Source organism: Carcharhinus amblyrhynchos, chromosome 15 (genome assembly GCF_965287045.1).
Source record: "Carcharhinus amblyrhynchos chromosome 15, sCarAmb.v2.hapA, whole genome shotgun sequence".
Lineage (NCBI taxonomy): Eukaryota > Metazoa > Chordata > Chondrichthyes > Carcharhiniformes > Carcharhinidae > Carcharhinus > Carcharhinus amblyrhynchos.
The window spans coordinates 57,324,460-57,348,925 of record NC_137338.1 but is presented as its reverse complement, the minus strand read 5'-3'; positions in this window follow the sequence as shown (position 1 = coordinate 57,348,925).

The following is a 24,466-nucleotide window of genomic DNA, read 5'->3' as shown; positions in this document are numbered from 1 at the left end:
TGGGGGTCACAGCATCCAGCTAGAGGGGGAAGAAACTTGAGCGTCAACAGTAAGAAGTGAGGTGTTCTCACTTAGCAATGCTGATGGTTAGAAAAATCAAGCCGTTTGATCCCAAAGCAGACAACTGGGCACAATATATTGGAAGGTTGCGTTCTTTCTTCATGGCGAATGAAATAACTGTTTAAAAAAGAGCTTATTTTGCTTACAATCTGCAGTCCAAAGACTTACACTTTAGTGAGAACATAAACTTTGCCAAATGCTCCTGACACAAAGGAGGCAATCTTATGAAACAAATTCTAAGTCAAGGATAAATGTTAAAATCGGAAAGTTTCTGAGTCCAAATCTGCGATCTTATGCACTTAGAACAGAAAAAAACCCTCAAAATCTGTTTCTTGCCTATAGGGGACAGTGACAGGGTGACAGGGTGTCAGGCTGACACTGACCAGAGAGAGCCCCTGGTCAACCTCTAGTGGTCTTAATGGCTATTGGTTCTACCCTCAAGGCCATCACTTCTGATCCCTGTTGGTGGCGACCAGCTGTGATTTTTGTCACAAAGATAAATGAGCCTGGATGATTGAGTCCTGGACTCGTTAAGCATATGGAAATAATATCTGAATGTCATTTAAATAATTTATTCAGTCTTGCATGGATATCCGGTAACCTGATTTCTTGGTTCTCTTGCGATCTTCACGGCTCTTCCTGTCCATCTGTCAGCATGGCACAATGGTAAGATTGGCCCCAAACTCATTTGAGCAGATTGTGGAGCTGGTCAAAAATCATTTTAATCCCTGTCCGTCGATCATTATCCTGAGGTACAAATTTCATATAGCAGCCCATGAGTCAGGAAATGGGTGGCACGGTGGTGGTAAAGTTGTCGTGACAACAGGACTGGTCTATGTCACAGAGATACAAGGCCGCAGGCTTAGGAAACATGTGGACCACCTAAGGAGGAGAACAGAAATGGGCACAGGGGATCCACAGTCAAATCCTGCAGATAGTTTGAGGATACCATGTCTGATTACAGGAATTTTGGTGGTGAACATGAGCCCTGGTTGTGGAGATTGAGGAACCTGAAGTTGCTGAAGAGCATACCTGGATTAATGAGCCTACCTTTTTTGTGTTTCCTGTCTAGCCCTTTAAATTTAAAAGACCCTACCACTGAACTGAGCTGTTCTTCCAAAACCCAGATGTCTCTGGACCAGTTAGAACTTTGATGAGCTTTTCAATGGTTGCCTGTCACCCTTTTTACTGAGACACCATTGTGTGTCTTCCTGATCCTGTTCCTCCACAAGTCTTTAGCCTGAGGTTGCGTTCCCACAGGGAGCACAACCAGAGGGCACAACATCAGGCTAAAGGGATGATCCTTTAAAACAGAGATGAGAAGGCATTTCTTCAGCCAGAGAGTGGTGAATCTGTGGAACTCTTTGTGCAGAAGGATGTGGAGACCATGTCATTGAATGTCTTTAAGACAGAAATAGATAGGTTCTTGATAAGGGAATCGGGGGTTATGGGGATGAGAAAAACATCAGCCATGATTGAATGGCAAAGCAGATTCCATGGACTACGTGGCCTCATTCTGCTCCTATGTCTTATGGTCTTAAGTGTATTTCAAGTTTTGGGGAGAAAGAATGTAGTAGCATGGCCCTTTTAAAGAGGTATTTCCCAAGGCCCACATGATTGGGAGGTTTCTATGGGTTGTCCTGGCAGAAAGCTGAGCCAATTGGCAGAGGTCACATGCCAGTGATCAAGGCAGGACTTGTAGTGAGGCCAGGCAGTAGAATAGAGCAGTCAAATCATAATATAGTCTGACCTTGATGTTTATATATTATTCTTTATTTAGTAATAAAATCATTATTGATTCAAGCCACATTGAGTCACCCTCGATCTATTACAACATTCTTAACTGCTGGGATCCTAGTCCCCTCATCAGCCCACTGTTATTATTTAACAGTGGTGTCGAGTTAACTCATCAAATTTGATATTTTTCTCTTCAATAAAATACACTCGAGAGTTTATACTCTGGAATGAAATTATCAGTGATGATGAATACAACCATCTGGGATCTCTGCATGCCTCCAATCCTGATTTCTGACAGAATTCCAATTTTAATCATTCCAGTATTGGCAATTATATCTCTTTCCCTCAGCTTTTGGTCACCCACCCTAATGTCTCCTGTTTGGTGTCAGGTATTTTTCAATAATTCTTCCTGTGAAAGTACCTTAGGTTGGCTTACCAAACTAAAAACCAATATAAATGCAGTTTTATTTGTGGTTGAATTGTTAATGTCACTGACAATTGTTAATTGGCACTGCCCAATGGCAAAGTGGCAATGCCACAGGACCAGATGGGGTGCCTGGGCCTATAGAACAAAAAACAACAAAAAAAAGAACAAAAACAGCCCAGGAAACAGGCCCTTCGGCCCAACGAGCCCACGCCGCCATTTTAACACTATCAGTCCCCCCCCTCCACCCATGACCCTTATCTATTGTTTTATGGCCATCCACATTTGAGGGAAACTAATTTAGGGACAATTTGTTACTGCCAATCAGCCTAATAGCACATCTTTGGGGTGTTGGAGGAAACCAGAGCACCTGGAGAAAACCCACGCAAGCACGGGGAGAATGCGTAAACTCCTACAGACACTGGCTCAAATCCATGTGTCTGCACAGCAAACAGTGATAGTCACTGAGCTGTCGTCTTGCCCAGCATCTGATCCAGTTTAAGCACACACTAACGACATGAAGCACTAGGCCAATCTCGAACATTCAAGAGCAGCCCAAGTACGACCCATCGCGTGTATGCCCCTCATTGGACAACAAGGCAGACCGATTTAAAACCTGTGAATGAAAAGAGAAAAAACATTATTATCATACCGTATCCATTTACCTTTCCAGGGATGCCCCAATGCTAATGAACCTTATTTAAAACAATCTCTTATATCCACCCATCTCCAACCCACTCATGTGCCTGTCTAAGTTACTCTTAAACAACTCTAGCGTGCTTGCCTCCACCACCTTACTTGGCAGAGCATTCCATACCCCAAGGGACAGAATGATGAGGGTGAGGGGCCACAATGCATAGGATTCGCGTGCAGAGGGAGAGAATGGCTGATCGGGATGGGGGGGGTGTGGGGAGATCAGGAGATCGGGACTGCCTGGGCCAGGGGAGGGAAGGGGTGGTGGTCAGGGCCAGCTGGATACATCCAGGAAGCCACGGTCAGGGGGTGGGGGTTGTTGCACGGCCAGCATTGCGGGGTTGTGGGTCTGGCCAGCGATCGGGAGACAGGCAGTGTGAGGCTAGTGCGCATGCACCAATCTCCGCTCTGACAGATTGGCACAATGGCCTACTCAGCGCTATGCTGCTGGCCTCTTCAGTGGGAATAGGCCCCGATCTTAACTTTTCATCGTGATTTATGCTAGGGCACTCTGTGATGCACAGTGTGGGTGATTGATTTTGAAAGTTCTGCTGAAAAAAGCAGTGGGCTCCAGTTTTTGCATGAATTCAGCACTTTGCATTCTTTTGGGAGAATTCTACCCATAATGTTTAGTTAATAATGCTCTTAGTCATTTGTTACAGTTAAAGTTTTAAAATGTGAAATTTTTCTGCATCATTCCTTGAATTTCTTTATAAAGGTAACGGTCTCCACAGCAATCAAAACACATATAGAGCCATTAAATTAAGTTCCACTAACAAGCTGATATCTTGAGTTCTATTACGAAATTTAAAACATAATTCCATCCATCATTAAAATTTTGTGCCAAAGGACAAACAGATTGATTAAACTGCCAGTACATCCTCCATGGGTAATGTGATTTTTAAAAATCTATTTGTTCATGACGTGTAGGTGTGGCTGGCTAGGCCAATATTTATTGCCCATCTCTAATTGTCCTTGATAAGGTGATTGTGAGCTACCTTCTTAAACTGCTGCAATTCATTTTTATTAATAACACTCCATATGAGGGAGGTAGTTCCAGAATTTTGACCCAGTGACATTGAAGGAACGATGAGATAGGTTTATGTCAGGATGGTGTGTGGCTTGGCGAGGTTCCCATATTGCCGCTACTTTTGTCCTTCCAGGTGATCGAGGTTGCAGGTTTGGAAGATGCGATAGAAGCAGCTGTCATGAGCTTCCATCATGCATCTTGTAAATGGTATACACTGCTGCCACTGTGCATGAATGTTAATGGTGGTGATCTGGATGCCAGTCAAGCAAGCTTTATCCTGGATGGTGTTGAACTACTTGAGTGTTGTTGAAGCTACACTCATCCGGGCAAGTGGAGAATGTTCCATCACACTCTGACTTGTGTTTTGTAGATGGTGGATAGACTTTGAGAAGTCAGGAGATGAGTTACTCACAGCAGAATTCTCAGCTTCTGACCAGCTACTGTAACTTCAGTATTTATACGCTGGTCCAGTTCAGTTTCTAGTCAATGGTAACCCCCAGGATGTTGAAAATGGGGAATGCAGTGATGGTAATACATTTTGAATGTCAAGGGTGATGGTTAGATTTTCTCTTGTTGGTGATGGTCATTTGTGTGACATGAATGCTACTTGTCACTTATCAGCCTAAGCCTGGATGTTGACCAGGCCTTGCTGCAAATGGACATGGACTGCTTCAGTATCTGAGGAGTTGCAAGTGGTGCTAAATGTGCAATCATCAGCGAATATCCCTACTTCTGACCTTATGATATTTTACCTCAGCATCACAGAAGTTCCTGTTCCTGACTGCTTTCCAGTGATGGGCATGTGTGGACACCAGACTTTCAAGTATCCCACTCACTGTAGGGCTGCATTTCAACATTCGCCATCTACTAGATTCATACAGAAAGAATTACCTGTCTAAGAAAGACACTGAGCAGACATCTCCACCCAGCACAAGGGACAGACATCGCAATGGAGAACAGAGTTTGGAGGGGCGGGGTTGGTTGGAGGGGGAATAGCTGGTGAAATAAAGCTCCCATGGCTCCATTATATAAAAATAGAAAAATGCCTGTGTGAGGCGGTGCACACGAATAACAAATAATGCTCCAGGTCAAATTACTGTGGCTCTGGGATAAAATAACTTCTACATTTACACTTTAACTGCTATGAGTCAAAAGAGAAGGGAATACTTGCCTAACCAAATTGCATCAAATAATTTTGTAGCTCTGGTAAATCTACTGTAATGATTTATTTGCTGGCTTTTAATATTTTAGTTCATCTTTTCTGCTCTTTCAAAAATGAATGTTAAATTACATCATGTACCTAATGATCTGCTAGGGATAAAAATGCATTGATAATGTAGCCAATACATCAGAAATCATCAGAAGATGAAACATGAATATGACATGCTATCAGGACAATGTGTTTTGATGAATATTCTATGAATGAACTTAAAATATAGTACTTTGATCTAAAGTTTTGGCGAACCGAGTCATTACGTTAGTTCTAAGCATGCTGGTCTCTTTTGATGAACTCAGAAATATTCACCAGGGAACTCAAACGCATTATTGCTTTTTTCATTTACCATTATTCTATTCCCTCTGATTTCTTCCTGGTAATAGTTATGAATCTTGATAAGGTATCATGATTCATTTCTAAATAGACATGACTCTACATGTTACATTTGTTTTCTCGTAGTTGCCTTTTTGCATTTACAGACTGATAATTCATCAGAATGGAATCAATGCATCTCTTATCTACAGCACCTGAAGAGACAGCAAAATAATTCATTAATGGTAAATATAGTTTACTCATTCTATTCAGTATATGAAATGATTAAAACTGTATTAGGAGTGTATTGATTGATTGGAAAAAAGTAGACGTATTCATATACACCATAAAATTAAAGGTGTATTGTACTTTATCTTCAGTCAGATGTTACTTGAATTAAGTTTTCATGGAGTGGAACTACCTACCTGACAATAATACAATTAAAAGTCCCAAAACTCACGATTATAATATTGTGAGGTATTAGAACTATTTTCTATATCATATTTTGAACTAGTTAATAATGGTCATACTGACATCAGCCAATGTTTGAAGACCATTCCTTTTTATCTATTCTTTCAATGATGGTATCAGCCAAGAAGTTTTTCTTTCTGAAGTCAAAACACAAACATTAACCACATTGGTGTCCTTGCGTCTGAAAAGTCCAGCTTAATTTAGGAAGTTCTGCAAACAGGTAAAATTAGCAAAAACAAAACACAGAACTGTGTTGAATTTCATCTGGGAGTAGGACCAGTTTTGTGTACATGGCTGGCAAATAGTGTGTTTGTTTAAAACTGGTGCAGAAGATTGCAATCAAACACACTATAATTCTCTTCCTCTGGTTTGATCAATTTCAGGTAAATTGCATTGAAAAAAAAAAGCTCCATACTCCAGACTAGAAAATATATGTTGGATGTTCTGTTACATCTTTTCCCCTTTGCTCATCTCTGTCAAGGAGGGTAGTGATGAGTTATATCTATTAACTCCCCATTGTTGGAATTTCTGTTGAGTAACCTAATGGTTCAAAAAGAGACCCACTCATAAGAAATAGGAGCCATCATACTAGACCATAAAATTACTCTCCCCTCCTACCCGGGTCACATCTCCTCCTCTTCACTTACTGCAGCCTGGTTCACTCCACATGAAACCACTGAACTTCTTAGTTTTTATAATACTTACCAGCCCATTATTGCAAGGCAATATTAATCTGTACTTCATTGCAGTAAGTCTAACTTGTGACATTAATAAATACACTTTAAAACTTAAAATAAACTTTTTAAAATCTTCACACCCATACTTTTTTTTAAACTCTTTTGAGGAATAGTGGGACCAGCACAGTGGCACAGTAGTTAGCACTTCTGCCTCACCGCACCAGGGACCCGGGTTCAAATCCAGCCTTGGATGACTGTCTGTGTGGAGTTTGCATGTTCTCCTTGTGTCTGCATGGGTTTTATCCTGATGCTCTAGTTTCCTCCCACAGTCCTAAGATGTGAGGGTAGGTTGATTGGCCATGCAAAATTGCCCCTTAGTGTCAGGGGGATTAGCTGGGTAAATACACATTATTACAGGGATAAGGATTATTGCCAGCGCAGGTTCCAAATGGCCTCCTTCTGCACTAATGTATGGGTGAAGTGGAGAAAGGATTTCCAAGCTGAGGAACTGTGTTGAATGCTATTTCCACGTCCAACTAGTTGGACTTTAACCCGGAGTTCCTGATCTTGTGGTAGGGGTGTTACCATTGTACCACAAGGTCTCCCTGCCACACAAGTGCCCAGGCAATGACCATCTCCAGCAAGAGGGAATCAAGCCACTTTGTCTTGACAATCAATAGCATTGCCATTGCTGAATTCCCCTACAATCAACATATTAGGTGTCATCATTAGCCAGAAACTAAATTGAACTGATCATATAAATACTGTGGCTACAAGATCAGGTCAAACGCTAGGAATTCTGTGGTGGGTAACTCAACTTCTCTCTCTCCAAAGCCTGTCTAGCACCTACAAGGCACAAGTCAGGAATGTGATGGAATGAAATGGGACAATGGCAATTTTACCACCCCAACTTTAATTAAACCCAGGCAGTTAACCTCCCACCCAGTACAGGTGCAAATCACGAGAAATTCTTACGGCTTGGAGATTGCCTGCCATCACTGGGTCAATACTAGAATTGGCTTTAGGATACATTAGCACAGAAATTCAACTCAGCCTACTATGTAAATAAATATGCCTGCAAGAGAATATGAGCACAAAGCCTCCCCACCACCACAGAATTACAGGGACAGTTCGCTGATGATTTCAGTGGTCATCAAAATATTCTTTTCCTCAAATAATGAAACAAACCATGCTCACATGCAGCTCGGAGTACAGTGGTTAGTACTGTTGCCTCACAGTACCAGGGATGTGGGTTCAATTCCAGTCTTGAGAGACTGTCAGTGTGGAGTTTGCACATTCACCCCCATGTCTGCGTGTGTTTCCACTGGGTGCTCCTGTTTCCTCCCACAGTCCAAAGATGTGCAAGTCCCTTAGTGTCCCAAGATGTATGGGTTAGGAGGAATTAGCAGGGCAAATACATGGGGCTAAAAGGATAGGATCTGGATGGGATGCCATGTTGGGAAGTCAGTGCAGACTTGATGGGCTGAATGGCCTCCCTCTACACTATAAAGATTCTCTGATAAAAACCTGTACAACAGCAAAGTATTAGCCAATAAATGGCAAATAGTATTTGTGCCTCACAAGTACCAGGAAATGACCATTTCCACAAAGAAAAAAATGCAGCTACGTCCCCTTGATATTAAATGGCATTATCCCCATTGAAATGGAGATAATGCCATTCAAAATCTGGAGAATGAACAGTTGAACAGTTGCAGAAATCATATGGTAAAGGAAGGCCTTTTTCTTCTTTATTATTTCATGGTGTGTAGGCACTGCTGACAAGGCCAGCATTTGTTGTCCATCCCTAATTGCTCTTGAACTGAGTGGCTTGCAAGGCCATTGCTGTGGATCTGGAGTCACATGCAGGCCAGACCAGTTAAGGACTAAAGGTTTCCTTCACCAAAGGGACATTAATGAACCAGGTGGGTTTTTATAACAATCAATGACCATTGTCATGGTCACAATTACTGAGATTAGCTTTACATTTCAGATTTATTAATTAAATCTAAGCTGCTCCAGTTGCAATTGCAGGATTTTGAACCCATGTCTGCACAGCATTAAGCTAGGCCTGTGGGTTACTAATCCAGCAACATCACCACTCTGCCACCATTGTCCTATGAGACCTAGGAAGTTGTCAAGTTAAAAGTGTAACTGTAAGTGACTTGGGAGTGACATTTCTTGAATGTTGCATGCAAAAGAGTGGGGTGTAAGGAACTAAGTGGATGTGGGTGGTCAGGGATACAAGGAAGTGGTCAGAGCAACTCTTGTCTGTGATCAAAACCATGGAACTAGATAAGCCACAAATTGATTTTCAAGGAGATGTGGGAGTTGGAACAAGCTGATGGGAGTAAATATTAGGGGAGTAGGAGGAGGAGACCAAGCTTTGACTTGGCAATGAAATGGCTTAGGCAAGGTGATTTGTGGCCAATATAGATAAAACAAGCAGGCTTCCATCCAAGTGTCACAACAATAAGCAGAGATAAGTTGCTATCAAAGTCAGAATATCAGTACTATTGTCGACAATAAGACTATGGATGGCAAGGACCTTGTTTGTGAATGAAGGCTGTATGATATAGGGGCAGAATTAGGCCATTCAACCCATCAAGCCTGCTCTGCCATTCAATCATGGCTGATAAGTTTTTCAACCCCATTCTCCGGCTTATCCTTTGTAACCTTTGATCCCCTTACCAATCAAGAACCTATCAATTTCTCAACTTATCTCTGCACTTAATAACCTGGCCTCCACAGTCTTTTGTGGCAATGAATTCCATAGATTTACCACCCTCTGGCTGAAGAAATTCCTCCTCATCTCCATTCTAAAGGGTCATCCCTTTACTCTGAGGCTGTGTTCTCAGATCCTAATCTTGCCTACTAATGGAAGCATCTTCCCCACGTCTACTCTATTCAGGCCTTTCATTATTCTCTAAGTTTTGAAATGGCATTGCAGAAGAAATGCAGAGAGGGACTGTGATTATGATTGTAGTGGTAGAAAAGTGCTGCAGTAAGTGGAGTGAAGGCTATAGGCGAGAAGATAAGAAATCTCTTTTTTCAGAAAATTCTTTTGACAAGAATAACATGTACCGTGGCTGTAACCTAGAAAGTTGACAGAGACATTAGCAATAATAATCCTGATATCACCTGTGTTCTCACTAGGTAGGTGGGTGATTGCACTGCTATGATAAAGAACATCTAGGATATTGGCAAAATGAAGTAATTAGAAAGAATATCATTTTAGTTGTCAGTTGCTGATATTGGAATGTTGAGAATCTGGGTGGTAGGTGACAATGTGATAGTTTTGTGAGCATCACAGCAGTGACTCGTCCCCTCAGCTGCTCCATATTGGCACTGAATAGTAGCATTGTCATTAAAAGAGACAGCATTGATCTTCTACGCTGTCACCAGCAATCTATAATTCATAGGTATATCACATTCCAAATTACACTAATTTTTTGTACTGTCATTAGACCTCACTGATTACATCTAAATCTTTATAAATTGTGCATTTCGCACCAATCTATAAAATTTATGGAGTAATTTTGTCAATGCTAAGAAATGTCCCTATATCTCTGACAATGTGGTCCCACCATTTCATAGAAGCTCCTGCATTATTTAGTTATTTTCTGAAATGAAAGTCATTTAAGCTCAGTATCATTTTTTATTCTCTTTAACAACAATAATATACAAACTGTCATGGTGAATCTCAATTTTGCAACAGAGCTGCACTTTTAACACACAAGGTGGTCAGATTTGCCAGCATAAATTATTATGGGAATGGGGGCGCATCACATAATGCATTAAAAAAGGTACAAACATGTAAAATGCATGCTGCACTCAAGAATAAAGTTTAGTTCAATAACTTCAAAGGGTTAAAACAAAATGCAAAGATAGCCCAAAGAACTAACATAGGCCAGACAAAATATACCCCACTGTGCTGCATCTATATCCTGACTGGCACTTACAATATGCAAAATATACTAAAGATTGTTATTAGAGGAGCATTTACAAAGAGATATTGTCTTGTTCATCCTGAAATTTCTTTTGCATGTGGATGTCGCTGGCAAGACCACCATTTATTTGTCTATTCTTAGTTGTCCTGTGAAAATGTTGTGTCTTTTTCCTGAACGACTGTGTTTTCATACAACTGAAGATTGATTTGATTTATTATTGTCACATGTATTAGTGTACAGTTAGAAGTATTGTTTCTTGCACGTTATACAGACAAAGCATACCATTCACAGAGAAGGAAATGAGAGCATGCAGAGTGTAGTCTTACAGTCATAGATAGTGTGTAGAGAAAGATCAACTTAATGCAAGGTAGGTCCATTCAAAAGTCTGGCGGCAGCAGGGAAGAAGCTGTTCTTGAGTCAGTTGCTACATGACCTCAGAATTTTGTATCCTTTTCTTAACGGAAGAAGGTGGAAGACAGAATGTCTGGGGTGTGTGGTGTCTTTAATTATGCTGGCTGCTTTGTTGAGGCAGCGGAAAGTGTAGATAGAGTCAAAGGATAGGAGGCTGGTTTGAGTGATGGATTGGGTTACATTCACAAACATTTGTAGTTTCTTGTGGTCTTGGGCAGAGTGGGAGACATACCAAGCTGTGATACAACCAGAAAGAATGTTTTCTATGGTGCATCTGTAAAAGTTGATGAGAGTCGTAGTTGACATGCCAAATTTCCTTGTTCTTTTGAGAAAGTGGAGGCATTGGTGGGCTTTCTTAACTATAGTGTTGCCATGGGGAGAACCAGGACAGGTTGTTGGTGATCCGGATACCTAAAAACGTGAAGCTCTCAACCCTTTCTACTTCATCCCTGTTGATGCAGACAAGGACATGTTCTCTCTATGCTTCTTGAAGTTATTGACAACCTCCTTCATTTTATTGACATTGAGGAAGAGATCATTGTCGCCGCACCAGTTCACCAGATTCTCTATCTCATTTCTGTACTCTGTCTCTGTTGTACTCTGTTGTTAAGAGTCCATAGAATCCCTACAGTGCAGAAGGAGGCCATTTGGCCGATCGTATCTATGCCGATTGGTGTCAGATTAGAATTAGACATAGGTCAGGCTGGGTAAGGAACCTTACCTAAAGAACATTAGCGAAGCAGTAGGACTTGTGTACAAAACCAACAGCTCCAACCTTTTACAGATAGCAGTATATTATTTCCACATCTTAAATAACAGGCATCTGTGTGAATTTGTCACTTCCCTGCACTGGTGTGGAGTACAACAGGTGATCTGGATTTTCATTTCAGGTTATCAAAGAGGTGAAATATTTGGAAATATTTTAGCCCTATAATTTGATGAAGAGGCACATCACAAAGTTAGGATTGCCAACTGTGATTAAATATATTCCCGGAGGTTTCAACACATGACTTGCCCCCACGCTCCAGCCATTAGCTGGCCAACACATCAATGCAGCATACTGCCTCTCTATGCCAACTGGAAAGCAAAAAGACTCATTATCCAAGTGGATGATATTTGACTCCCAAACAGCCTTTTTTCACATTTTCAATATTTCTATATCTGAGCTAAGGGAAATTTTCAAAGAAAATGACCAAAAAAACAATCTTTTTTCAATGTCCTGAAGATATTTCTCTGTGATTGCACACAGTAATGGAGATTTATCCTCAATAAGATCATAAGATTTAGGAGCAGAATCAGGCCATTTGGCTCACTGAACAAAGAACAAAGAACAACCCAGCACAGGAAACAGGCCCTTCGGCCCAACGAGCCCACGCCGCCATTTCAAAAAAGCATTTTCCTACACCTACCCTGCCCCGTGTGTATGTGAATGGTACCCCTAATGTAGCCAGATTCAGGGGAGACTAGTGTAGGGTCAATTTGGTACACCAATCAGCCTAAGAGCACATCTTTGGGGTGTGGGAGGAAACCCACACAACCTGCTCCACCATTCAGTCATGGCTTATATGTTTCTCAACCCCATTCTCCTGCCTTTTCCCTGTAACCTTTGATCCCTTTACCAATCCAGAACTTATCTATCTCTGTCTTAAATATACTCATTGTCTTGGCCTTCACATCCTTCTGTGGCAATGAATGCCATAAATTCAGCATCCTCTGGCTGAAGAAATTCCTCCTCATCTCGGTGGAGACTCCAAGCGTAACCTAGAGTGTCGGCAGCCCCACTTCCCGTATCTTTCAGTTTATGTTTGTCCATAGGGAGAGGACACAGAAAGTGAATGTCAAACGGCTTTCCTCAGGCAGGGAGGGAAAGTTTACAATGGGTCACTCGTTATTTTATCATGTCTTGTGACATCCTTGCTTAAGAGCAGCATTGACAGAAAGATGGAAGCAGGCTAACTGACCATTCACTTTCCCAGATGGTGATGTAGGGCCTAAAAGAAACAAAGGCTCTTTTTATTAAGAAAGGAAAGATATTCAGTATCTTTAAAATACAGAGATACCTTATGCTATTGCTTTAGGTGAAGTTTTTGATGTGTGCTCGAATTGCACCCAAAAATCATTTGCATTCCCCGAGTCTCTACCCACACTCTTTTGCATATCACCCGACATAGGGTGGAAGTTTACAGCCCATTCCATCAGCAAGATTTTCCAGACCTGTCGATGTCAATGGGCCTTCAAATAGCTTGTCCCACTTTAGAGTGCCACCCCCACCACAATGGGGCTTTAAAGTTCCACCCATTAAATTTGCCCCAAACCAGTGCCATTGGGTAAGCTTTACAAAATTTGCTTTAAAAATTTTCCTTCTTGTATTTAAAGTTGAGTGATGCAGTTTAATTAATACTGAAAATTGATTTTTCTGAAAGATTTTCATCATTGCCTAGTCCACCAATAGGTTGAACTCAGTTGACTGGACAGCTGGTTTGTGATACGGAGTGATGCCAACAGCGTGGGTTCAATTCCCGTACCAACTAAGGTTATTCATGAATGACCTGCCTTCTCAACCTTGATCCTCACCAGAAATGGAGTGATCCTCAAGTTAAATCATCACCAATCACAGCCTATGGTCAGCTGGAACTATGGAGACTTTACTGTTCATCCACCACCTGTTAGTAGCTTGTTTTTGAATAACAAAAATCTTTAAAATGCTACACAGAACCACTTATTCATTTCATTAGTGTGGTAATCAATTTGTTAGTCATTGTTTTTTAACTCAAAAGCTTTGAAATCATTACTTTCCTGGTGCTGCTCTTAAGCTATTAGGCACAAGATGTGAAAAGATAATGAGCTTAATGTTAAGTGCCTTGTGAACAGTCTTTAAACAAGTAAAGGTAACAAATACTCTCAATGGTGTTTATTTCAGTCTGGAGGCAGACCAATTTTGTGGACAGGGTTGCCTGTGTCTTTAGCGTGATTCTTAGAGTTCACAGAATTTTAAACAAGTGCAAAAAAATCACCTTTTGTGCTCATTTGGCTGATTCCAAAAGAATTGCATTGAAAATGGCAGCTGCATTTCAAGCTAGAAAATGTGCAAGTGATGCTTTATCACTTCTTTTTCTCTTTGCCTATGGTGGGTCAATGAGAATAGCAATAAATCTTTACGTTGCAGAGGAAGTTATTTGTGCCCACACCTCACACCTATTTCATTTATAGATTGTGATGTTAGTGTACCTTTAAGAATGTTTTTTTCTTAAATCATGTTCTCTGCAGCTCACCTAGCCTCAGCTTTATGCCATTATTGCTGAGATGTTTGTATAAGTCCTTTTGTTGCTATTTAAATGAGGTTTGTTTAGTTTTACTCTTAGCTCTTTTATGACCCTGTTTTTATTCCTTCCCAATTAATTTAAGGTTTCATTTTCTGTTTTGGTTGATAGTAGTTTTAGTTTAGAAAGGACATCAAGCTGAAAAGAAGTGTTTCTCTCGCTCACTGTTTTTTTGGTAATTCTGATGATTAGCTGAAAGCAAGACTTCTTGCCTTCCTGGAGTAGTGAATTTACTGTTGATGGCTTGACCAGAGTCTCCCCCTGGTGTTCTGGAAGCTGTTCTGACTCTAAGCTTGTCTGTGTGTGCCTCAAGAGAACTGTAGCATTCATACAAAGGACTCAGCCCCAGTATCACATGAGCAATAGTCTTCGCTGTATTAAACCTGTGGAAAGGGTTTTTTTTTTGTCTATGGGAAATTTTGTTTGATTAGAACATTTTAGATATATTTTGTTAAGGGTTATACATTATCTTGGTTGTTTTGTTTGTGATTGATAAAAGTGCTTGCTAATTTTCTTTCCATACATGTTAACTCTATTCTTAAATAAACTTTGTTTGATAAAAGCTCCCTGGTGGGTCATTTGAATCATACCTGAAGTGAAACATATAATGCTTATCCTAGTCAAATTCAAAGTACAAAACTTATGATCCAGGCGGGCTTCATAAAGCACTTTGGAGTTTCTAACCTGAATTATAACATGCCATAATACTTCTAACTGTACACTAATACATGTGACAATAATAAATCAAATCAATCTTCAGTTGTATGAAAACACAGTCGTTCAGGAAAAAGACACAACATTTTCATGGGACACCTAAGAATAGGCAAATAAATGGTGGTCTTGCCAGCGACATGCCATGAACAATTAACAATTTTACAGCACTAAATTAACAAATATAATGTCATCCCTAATAACATAATGAATTCACCTTCTGGTATTCGTGCTTAATTTAAGCATTTGATAGATTTCAAAAATTCAAATTGTGTTCATAACTATGCTTCTGTGTGAGCACTGGTGGGGAGGGTATGGGGAAAGAATCAGATTCACAATGAAAAGTATGAGAGTGGAAAAGGTAGCATGCTGTATTTGATAATATTTTCTTTGATTTTTAGCCCATCACACAGGATCTGCTGTTCAGAGAAGCTCTGTTTGCTGGTGATAAGTACAGCTTACGGGGAACAACAAGTTGTGGTCTCAATTTTACCCACCTTACATTTTAAAAATGTAGTATCTTTGCCTCAATCTTTAGACTGTTGACAACCACAGAGAAATAACTGCCTCCATGAGCTGGACAATTTTCAAAAGCATTCAACTCATTTACTGTTTCACTTAATAGACACTAATGCTTCATTAATAAAGCTGCAGAAACATCGGGAATATAATCATGTATTTTCTGGCACTTGTTCATGAACAAAGGCCAGTTTTGGCAAGGCCACATTGCCCATCTTGAGTGGGTTTCTTATTAGTCAGCTGCAACCAAAAGAACATTTGAAAACTGTATAACTCAAATGCAAATATACATTCACTCTGCGGATTTTGGAGCTACTGACCTTCACCGATGGATGACAACAGACTGCACTGTAGTGAAAATCAGACCACAGCAGTTGCTGTCCAATGGTAACCTGACGGGAGATTTAAACATGGTTATGTCAACATGCAAAAGACAGCTGGGAGTTATAGAGGAAGCACAAGGAGCTGACTAAAAAGAATGGAGTTATAGCAGCAGCACCTGACATGCCAAGCCGGAGGGCTGTGCAGGTAGGCACTCTGCCCCCACTCCCACCTTTCTGGTTCCTGTATAAGTGCCTGTGCACTCATGTCGAGGTAGTGAGTGCCAGCCAGGACATGCTGATGCCACAAGATGGGAAGAGGAGGCCACCTCAAATAACAAAGACCTGAGCAGAAGTGGCAGCCCAGGTCAACATGCATGACATGGTGAGCAGCACCTGGATACAGTGTTGAAAAATGTTCAATGATCTTCTACCCTTGATCAGAGTGACTAACAAGTTGGCATGTCCAGTGTAGAGAAGTCTGGAAGGTTGGCCGTCCGTCCTTAGTGGTGCTCAGGGGTGTAGGAATCAGTGTTACAGAAGGCACATAGACCAGTGGGTGTTAAGGCAGGGAGATGAGGGCTAAGAGTCAGGTGTGCAAAGATGGCAGGAACTTCAACATTGTTTGTAGAGTCAGAGGACAGGGGTGGTGGAGCATGCTACTGTGTTATAAATAGAGGGTGGGGTACTGATTGGATCTCTGAACACAGGGGAGAAGAATATCCATAATACCACTGAGCGCACAGCAACTGCTGATGGAATGGCCAACCTGCTCATCCTGAGCACATACGAAATGGGTGCCTGTAAGCTCATGTATAACCGCAAATGAAGACCCTTAGGTTTCAGAAAGGCAGGTGTCTTGAAGGTAGGTATGAGTCCAGTGGATTGGCCGAGAGTGTGAACAATGTAGAATAAGTTCAACTCATAAGGACTTCTAAAAATGAATGGCAGTTACTCAGTAATGACAAAGCCACCATGATGCCATTGATATCAATCTCAGCTCGCTGCCTAGAATGAACATTGACTATGTGACGAGTGGGTAATGAGTAACCGATTGTCTTCCTCACTCAAATGCGCCATCCTCCTGAGCCAGCAAGGACTCCCCAGAACCCTCCATTGACACCTGAAGCAGCACCTTGACAGATTAACCCATGGTACACCCTCTCTCACCACCAGGAACTAATGTTGATACAAGAGTATTGGTGGGTGAGCTTAGTTTGTCGACTTGGGATGAGCCTGAGTCCAAGGAAGATGATATCTGGTGTTGTTCATCAGGCAGCAGATGCTGCATGTCCAGTGGGACACATGGGAAGATATGGTGGAGATCCCTGAGCATCTGCATGCCATGGTCTCTGTCAAGGAGGAGTCTGTAGAGAGCAAAAGAACCATGCTGATTCTAAGCACTAAGCACTAAGCACACAGCTGCCTCAAGAGAGACAGTGGTGACGCTTATGGAGAGGTGACCAAGGAACAGAATCTAGGATTCATGGGAATACACTTAGATCTGCGAGCCCACACCAGCAGTGACCTCAGGAGGACAGTGTCAGTATAAGAGATGGATGAGGCACTGAGTATCTCTACTAGGTGTCCATGCATCAGTGGTTAAGAGGGAGATGCAAACATGCTTCAGACATGCTTCAAGCTGCCTGTCATCTCTGTGGCCTCCTCTCATGGCACTTCAGATGAAGGTGGCCTCCACCCTGCTGCCAGTGACTGTGGCATCTTATGAGGATGCAATGACTGAGGAGTGCCCAGCCATGTTGCTGGACGCACTCTCTCAAGTGATGTCTGCTCAGGCACTGCTGTCCAGAAGACAACAGGTAAGGTCATCAGGGCCAATGTGATAGTAAAGTCAGCAACCTATTCCAATGCCACTGCCTGCCTGGGGGAGTAAGGAGGGGCATCAAGACATAGCGTTCACAAGTGAAGGTCTAAGGCACTGTGTGCACAGGATCGGGTTTTCACAGGTGACATTTATTCATTCCATCAGTGCTATGTATTATTTTTGTGTAAATGTAGAAACAATTATGTCTTGCATTGAAACTAGGGCAGTAGTGTGTCATTCGGCCCTTCTCTGCCATTCATTTTGATCATGGCTGATCATCAAATTCAAGATCCTGATCCCCCACATCCCTCCATATTCCTTGATTCATTTAGCCCTTAGAGCTGTATCTAATTTCTTCTTGAAATCAGACAATGTTTTGGCCTCAACTTGGGCTTGTTCCTGTTCAGATCCTGGAATTGGACCCCAAGGTATATAATGAAACCAGACTGATCCCAACAATTTATCTATGTTGGTATAAATATGAGAATAGGATGCATCATTCCAGGGGTAGTTCTACTGACAATATTATGGATCGACTATCAAAACAAGCTTTATTGATAACACAGTTTAAATATAAATTGAACAATAGTTGAAAAGTAAAACAAGAACTCTAATTTCTAAATTCTCACTATTTTGGTTCCAAATAAGCAATATTTCCTCGTAGACTTAAATGCCACTTTTAATACAGTTTACAAACTCAGTATACTTACTATAAGTTATGCCAACAGCCTTGAAGTTTTCAAAAAGGATTTAATGTTCAAAGCAGCTTGCAGATTTCTGTCTTTAAATGACTCCAGCCAGAAACTGAAAACTGTTTCTCTGCTACAGACCTAGCTCTTCCCCTTAACCATTTTATTTCATGGCCCACTTTCCATTCCTTTTGTCAAAAAAAAACCCTCAGGGACCTTTTCTTTGTAAACAAGACTCCATTAGCTCTCTCTTAAGTAAACACAACATGGCTAAAATGAGTAATTATCGTGCTCTCTCATCATCTGAGCTGTATTCCTTCCAAACATACCGATTGCCTGTAGAAAGAAACTGAACTTTAAAACAGTCTTTTTAAACATAAAATATATCAACAGCATAGTATCATCACATTTTTTGCTTACAACTCTGATAAAAGTACAAGTTAAGATTTTGTGTCAGTGCTCTGGATGTTCCTTGTGTTTTCCAAGGGTGGAGGCCTTAACAATGCTTTGTGAGAGACAGCAAGGACAGCAAATTTTATTCTCAAGATTGTGAGGTGACACTGGGGTCATGGAATTGTCTTCTCAGAAACGTATATGAAAGAGGCAGTAACCTTGCTCTGAGATGGAAAACAAACCTTGGCAGCCTAGTTGAAGGTCCCTGACTCCTTAAATGTTCCTCCTGTCTGCCTCTTCATTCTCACCCTGTGTGTGTCAAGGATCCTCATCAGATCCACATATTTAGTCTTCCCTGAGGTGTGTGGAGCTGCCTCAGTATCCTCATTTCCCCCTTGCCAGTGTCAGACTGTGTAGAGCACAATAGATACGATGATAAGTGATACGCACTCTGCAGGGCACTCCCACTGCATTTCAGGTGGCAGAACCTCTTCCTCAGTAGCCTAATTGTCCTCTCAACTACTGCCTCTGTGGTATCAATCGTACCTCTGTTCTGCCTCCATGCTCGGATGCCCAGAGTGGCATAAAGAGCCATCTTTTCAACAGATACTCAGTCACCCATCATCCAGCCAAGCTGGAGCCATGAAAGGGCAGAATATAAGCATCATGGGATCTGCCAGTGTATCTCCGCACAAACTTGAAAATCTGGGTCGTGTGATCGCATGCAATCTGCATCTTCATGGAGTGGTAACCCTTCCTATTTACAAAGGCCGACCACTGGAGCTCTGATGGCCACATAAGTCATGATGTGGCAATGCCAGCATTGGACTGGGTAAACACAGTAAGAAGTCTCACAATGCCAGGTTAAAGTCCAACAGGTTTATTTGGTAGCAAAAGCCACTAGCTTTCAGAGTGCTGCTCCTTCGTCAGGTAAGTGGGAGTTCTGTTCACAAACAGAGCATATAAGGACACAAATTTAATTTACAAAATAATGATTGGAATGTGAGTCTTTACAGGTAATCAAGTCTTAAAGGTGCAGACAATGTGAGTGGAGATAGCATTAAGCACCGGTTAAAGAGATGTGTATTGTCTCTAGACAGGACAATTAGTGAGGTTTTGCAAGTCCAGGCAAGTTGTGGGGGGTTACAGATAGTGTGACATGAACCCAAGATCCCTGTTGAGGCTGTCCTCGTGTGATGAACTTGGCTATCAGTCTCTGCTCAGCGACTCTGTGTTGTCATGTGTCGTGAAAACCGCCCTGGAGAACACTTACCTGAAGATCAGAGGCCGAATGCCCGTGACTGCTGAAGTGTTCCCCAACAGGAAGAGAACAGTCTTGCCTGGTGATTGTCGAGTGTGTTCATTCATCTGTTGTCATAGCGTCTGCATGGTCTCCCCAATGTACCATGCCTCAGGAAATGCCTCTCCACTCATATTATCTGTACCTTTCAAGACTTGATTACCTATAAAGACTCACATTCCAACCATTATTTTGTAAATTGAGTTTGTGTGTTTATATGCCCTGTTTGTGAACAGAACTCCCACTTACCTGATGAAGGAGCAGCACTCCGAAAGCTAGTGGCTTTTGCTACCAAATAAACCTGTTGGACTTTAACCTGGTGTTGTGAGACTTCTTACTGTGTTTACTCCAGTCCAACGCTGGCATCTCCACATCATGACTTATGTGGCCAGCAGAGCTGCAGTGGTTGGCCGGGTGCCTTTGTAAATAGAAAGGATTACCAATCAACATGCTTGCTGAACCTTTCCACTCCCTGCACCACCGATGAGCATTGGCAGCCATGTTTACCATCTAGAAGATGCACTGCAGGAACTCACCAAGGTTCCAAACACATGACCACAGGATAGCCGCCTGTCCGTGTTGGTCGTGCACCAAGCCCAAAATCACACTGGCACTGTAAAATTCAGACAGTTGCCCCTTTATCTGCCTTGACTGGCTGATTAATTGCCGGTGGGTGCACTTCCAACACCCGCATGTACCTGCCAACCATAGTGTTGCACGTGCGCATGATGACATGACAGGCGTCCAGGTCGGGTGTGTGTCTTTTAGTGTCATGTAAAATTCTAGCTGTAATTTAACGTGATGGGAATATTATAAATTTAAAAATCCAGTTCAAGAAATACAACTAAAAAAAATCACCTTACTTTGTTACTCAAATCAGATCCATATTAACAATTAAATATATTTGTAAATTTCCCGATTTGTAATGAAACCCACTTTGTATAATTTCCGGTGATTCATGTGTATGATCATTCTTCTTCATTTCATTTTCTGTTCAATTAAGTGTAAGAAAGAAGAAGATGCAATAGCATTGATTGCATGGGGAATTGCTTTCTTTATGGTAAAGATATATCTTAATATACACTAAGAAATCCCACAACACCAGGTTCAAGTCCAACAGGTTTATTTGGTAGCAAAATCCACTGGCTTTCGGAGCGCTGCTCCTTCGACAGGCGAATCACTCACCTGATAAAGAGGCAGCGCTCCAAAAGCTAGTGGATTTTGCTACCAAATAAACCTGTTGGACTTGAACTTGATGTTGTGAGACCTCTTACTGTGTTTACCCCAGTCCAACGCCGGCATCTCCACATCGTGACTCTCATCACACATACAGCTGTTAGCTTTGACTCCCTGCTGATGTAACAATTCACATCAGTTCAAACACAATGGTGTGAAGCACAGTTCTTATTGTAGCCTTGGCATTCTGCCCTCACGTTTGTCCAGGACTCTCAGAGCTCCACTGTCTGACTTTCTGTCAGTCTCCTCTGTGTGTTACTATGTGCTTCATTCTTCTGCAATCATAACAGAACTGGTGAAGATCTGGAAATTCCAGGTAACCATATGCCAAAAAAACCAAATTTACTGAATGATCCCCAAATGAAGAAATTACCGACACGGTTCCACTTTTTGTTGCTTTTACTTTGACACAAATTAGAATTCAATAAAGATGAGTTAATAGACAAATTAAGGTTGAGTCAAACTCCCAGCTTAACTCCTAACAAATCACCCAGATGATGCTCTAGTCCTCTTTTATCCCACCCTTGGATGGGAAACGTGAGAAAAAACGGGATAGCTGTCTGCCCATGTTGGCCGTTTGCCAACCTAAAAATCGCACTGGCAACGTAAAGTTTAGACAATAGCCTTTTTACCTTCCTTGACTGCTGATTGTCAGTGGACACACTTCCAATACCCACGTGTATGGATGTAAATTGTACATGGAACAGCAGATACAACAAAGACCACCTCATAAAATGACAATCATTCATATCAGTTGCTGCACAAATATAGCAATATATGCAAACTCACAGCCTTTGCAACTCAGCATCCAAACTAGGATCTCTCACTTCTTTCACTCAATGGCTTCGGTCCTCAAGCCACCTGCAATGGGAGCTCCACTCCATCAAGTTCCCTCAAAAGGATCATCACCAGAACATCTCCTGCAGCCCCTCTTGATGCCCCAGATTCTCCTGAAATTCCTTTATCTGATACATTTAACAAAGCTTGTTAAACAGTATGATTGACACTGGCCAAACAGAAGAACAGCCATAGAACTGTCCAACTCTCAATCTCTGCCCTAACCCTGTCTTCAGCTTTTTGTCCTATTTAATGGCGTTATACCTGCATGGCTCCTTTTAAACATGTATTCTCCTTTCCTTCCTTTGCTGCAGCCCCTTCATTCTTTATACTGGTAGCTCTTATGTCTGCCAGTCACATGGCTTTCATATGCTATTGCATTCTTGTTTGTGCTGCTGGAAGATCAAACGTCACTGGTCATGGTAGATCACTATTTCTTATTTTTCAAGAAAATTATACTTAATCCCTTTACAATGGAACCTCTTAGAAGTCCTTTTCAAACGTTCTTAGAAACAATTGCAGACAGTTTAAAGTAATTGCAAATTTTTCTCACTGTACTATTTCCTGATCAAAGATCACTCAGATTCGCCAAAACATGTAAACAAGAATACAAGATGGGACATCATAGTGGTTAGCACTGCTGTCTCACAGCTCCAGGAGCTGGGTTCGATTTCCGGCTTGGGTCACTGTCTGTGGAATTTGCACATTCTCCGTGTCTGCATGGATTTCGTTCGGTTAGGTACGTTGGCCATGATAAATTGCCCCTGGAGTCCTGGGATGCATAAATTAGAGGGATTAGCCGGGTAAATATGTCGGGTGGTGGGGATGGGGCCTGGATGGGATTATTGTCAGTGCAGACTCGATGGGCCAAATGACTTCTTTCTGCACTGAAGGGTTTCTGTGATTCTGTGAAGGTGTGAATTGCTGTTGCTGGGAACAACAGTAGGCTTGAATTTTTTGAACTTGGTTGTCTGAGATTATGTCATATATCTATTTGCATTGTCTAGGGATAGCTCAAGAAAGGCTGCAAGGGTCCTAGATGACTAGCAGTCAATGTACTGCAGCATGAGGTGCAATATTGCGTCACAGGCATCAAATGCTGTTAAAATTGATGAGGTTATACACATGCAGACTTTGTGAAATTGGAAAATTCCTTCCATTTCTGTCAGAATGGCTTCCTCGCAAAGGATCTTACACTCTCTTTGGTTCGCTCTTCCCAAGCATCCGAGAAACAAACTTCACTGCACTGTTGCTGCATCTCTCAGCATCTAGGTTTTTTAAAGGAAATAGTTCCCACTTTACTGGGGCGGCTGCTGTTTAATTTTGTTCTCCCTAGTCAACACTGTCATGCCTTTCCAATATGATGCACATAGGTTATTAGCCATTGTCTACAAGAGATTGTAGACATCTCTCTCCATTTGAGAGAGAAATTGGTTAGATGGCTTGAGGGACACCATCTGCACCAAATGTGGGTCAAGGTGAGGAAGACATCCTCTATAAATTACCACAGTCGGCAAGGGGATTGAACCTGCAATGCTGGTAGCGTTCTATATAACATTCACATCAACAAATCCCCATTTCCAATATTGTAGTCATTGAATTTTGCAAGATATGCGAAAGTAGGCAGTAAGTCACAACAATCTTTTTTTCTAATGTGACTACTTATCTCATCCCCTGCATCCACACGTGTCCAGCATATGGGCAAGTCTGCACTGGGACAACAATAATACTTTTGATGCGTAGGCCTAAGAAATTCTTCTGAAGTCTACTGTACATGACCCATGATCAGGAATGTGTTTGCAAACTTCCAGTTGCAAGGTCCTGCACTCTGATCACAAGATTGGCCCTGAATTGGATGGTAAAATATTAAACCATCAATAATCCCTTTTAAGATGCCCTATTACTACACGTCTGCCCAGCCATATATTCTGCTGTAGATAGACAAGTTGCTCTATCCATCAGCAGACAGTGAGAAAATCCAGCATGGCATGGTTTTGACTTACCATTCATCTAGTCTCCAAAATCCAGCAAAACTCAACCCTGTGTGAACCAGATCTGTGAGCCATATTTCTCAGGATGTGCTTGTCCCAAGCTCTGACCCCCTAGCAATATTTTTCAAACTTTCTGCTTCAATGTCAGCACTGCCATTGTTAACATTTGATCTTCAGGCAAGTGAAGATGAATGGAGTCATCTCATTTGTTGCCGAAGGACAAGTTCTGGTGATCCAAGCTTAAGGCGATATCTCAAACCTTAAGAAAATTAAGAAATTTGGAAAGCTGAACTTAACTGGTAAATTGTAACTCTCACATTAACCCCTTTGCACTACCCTGGACCCAT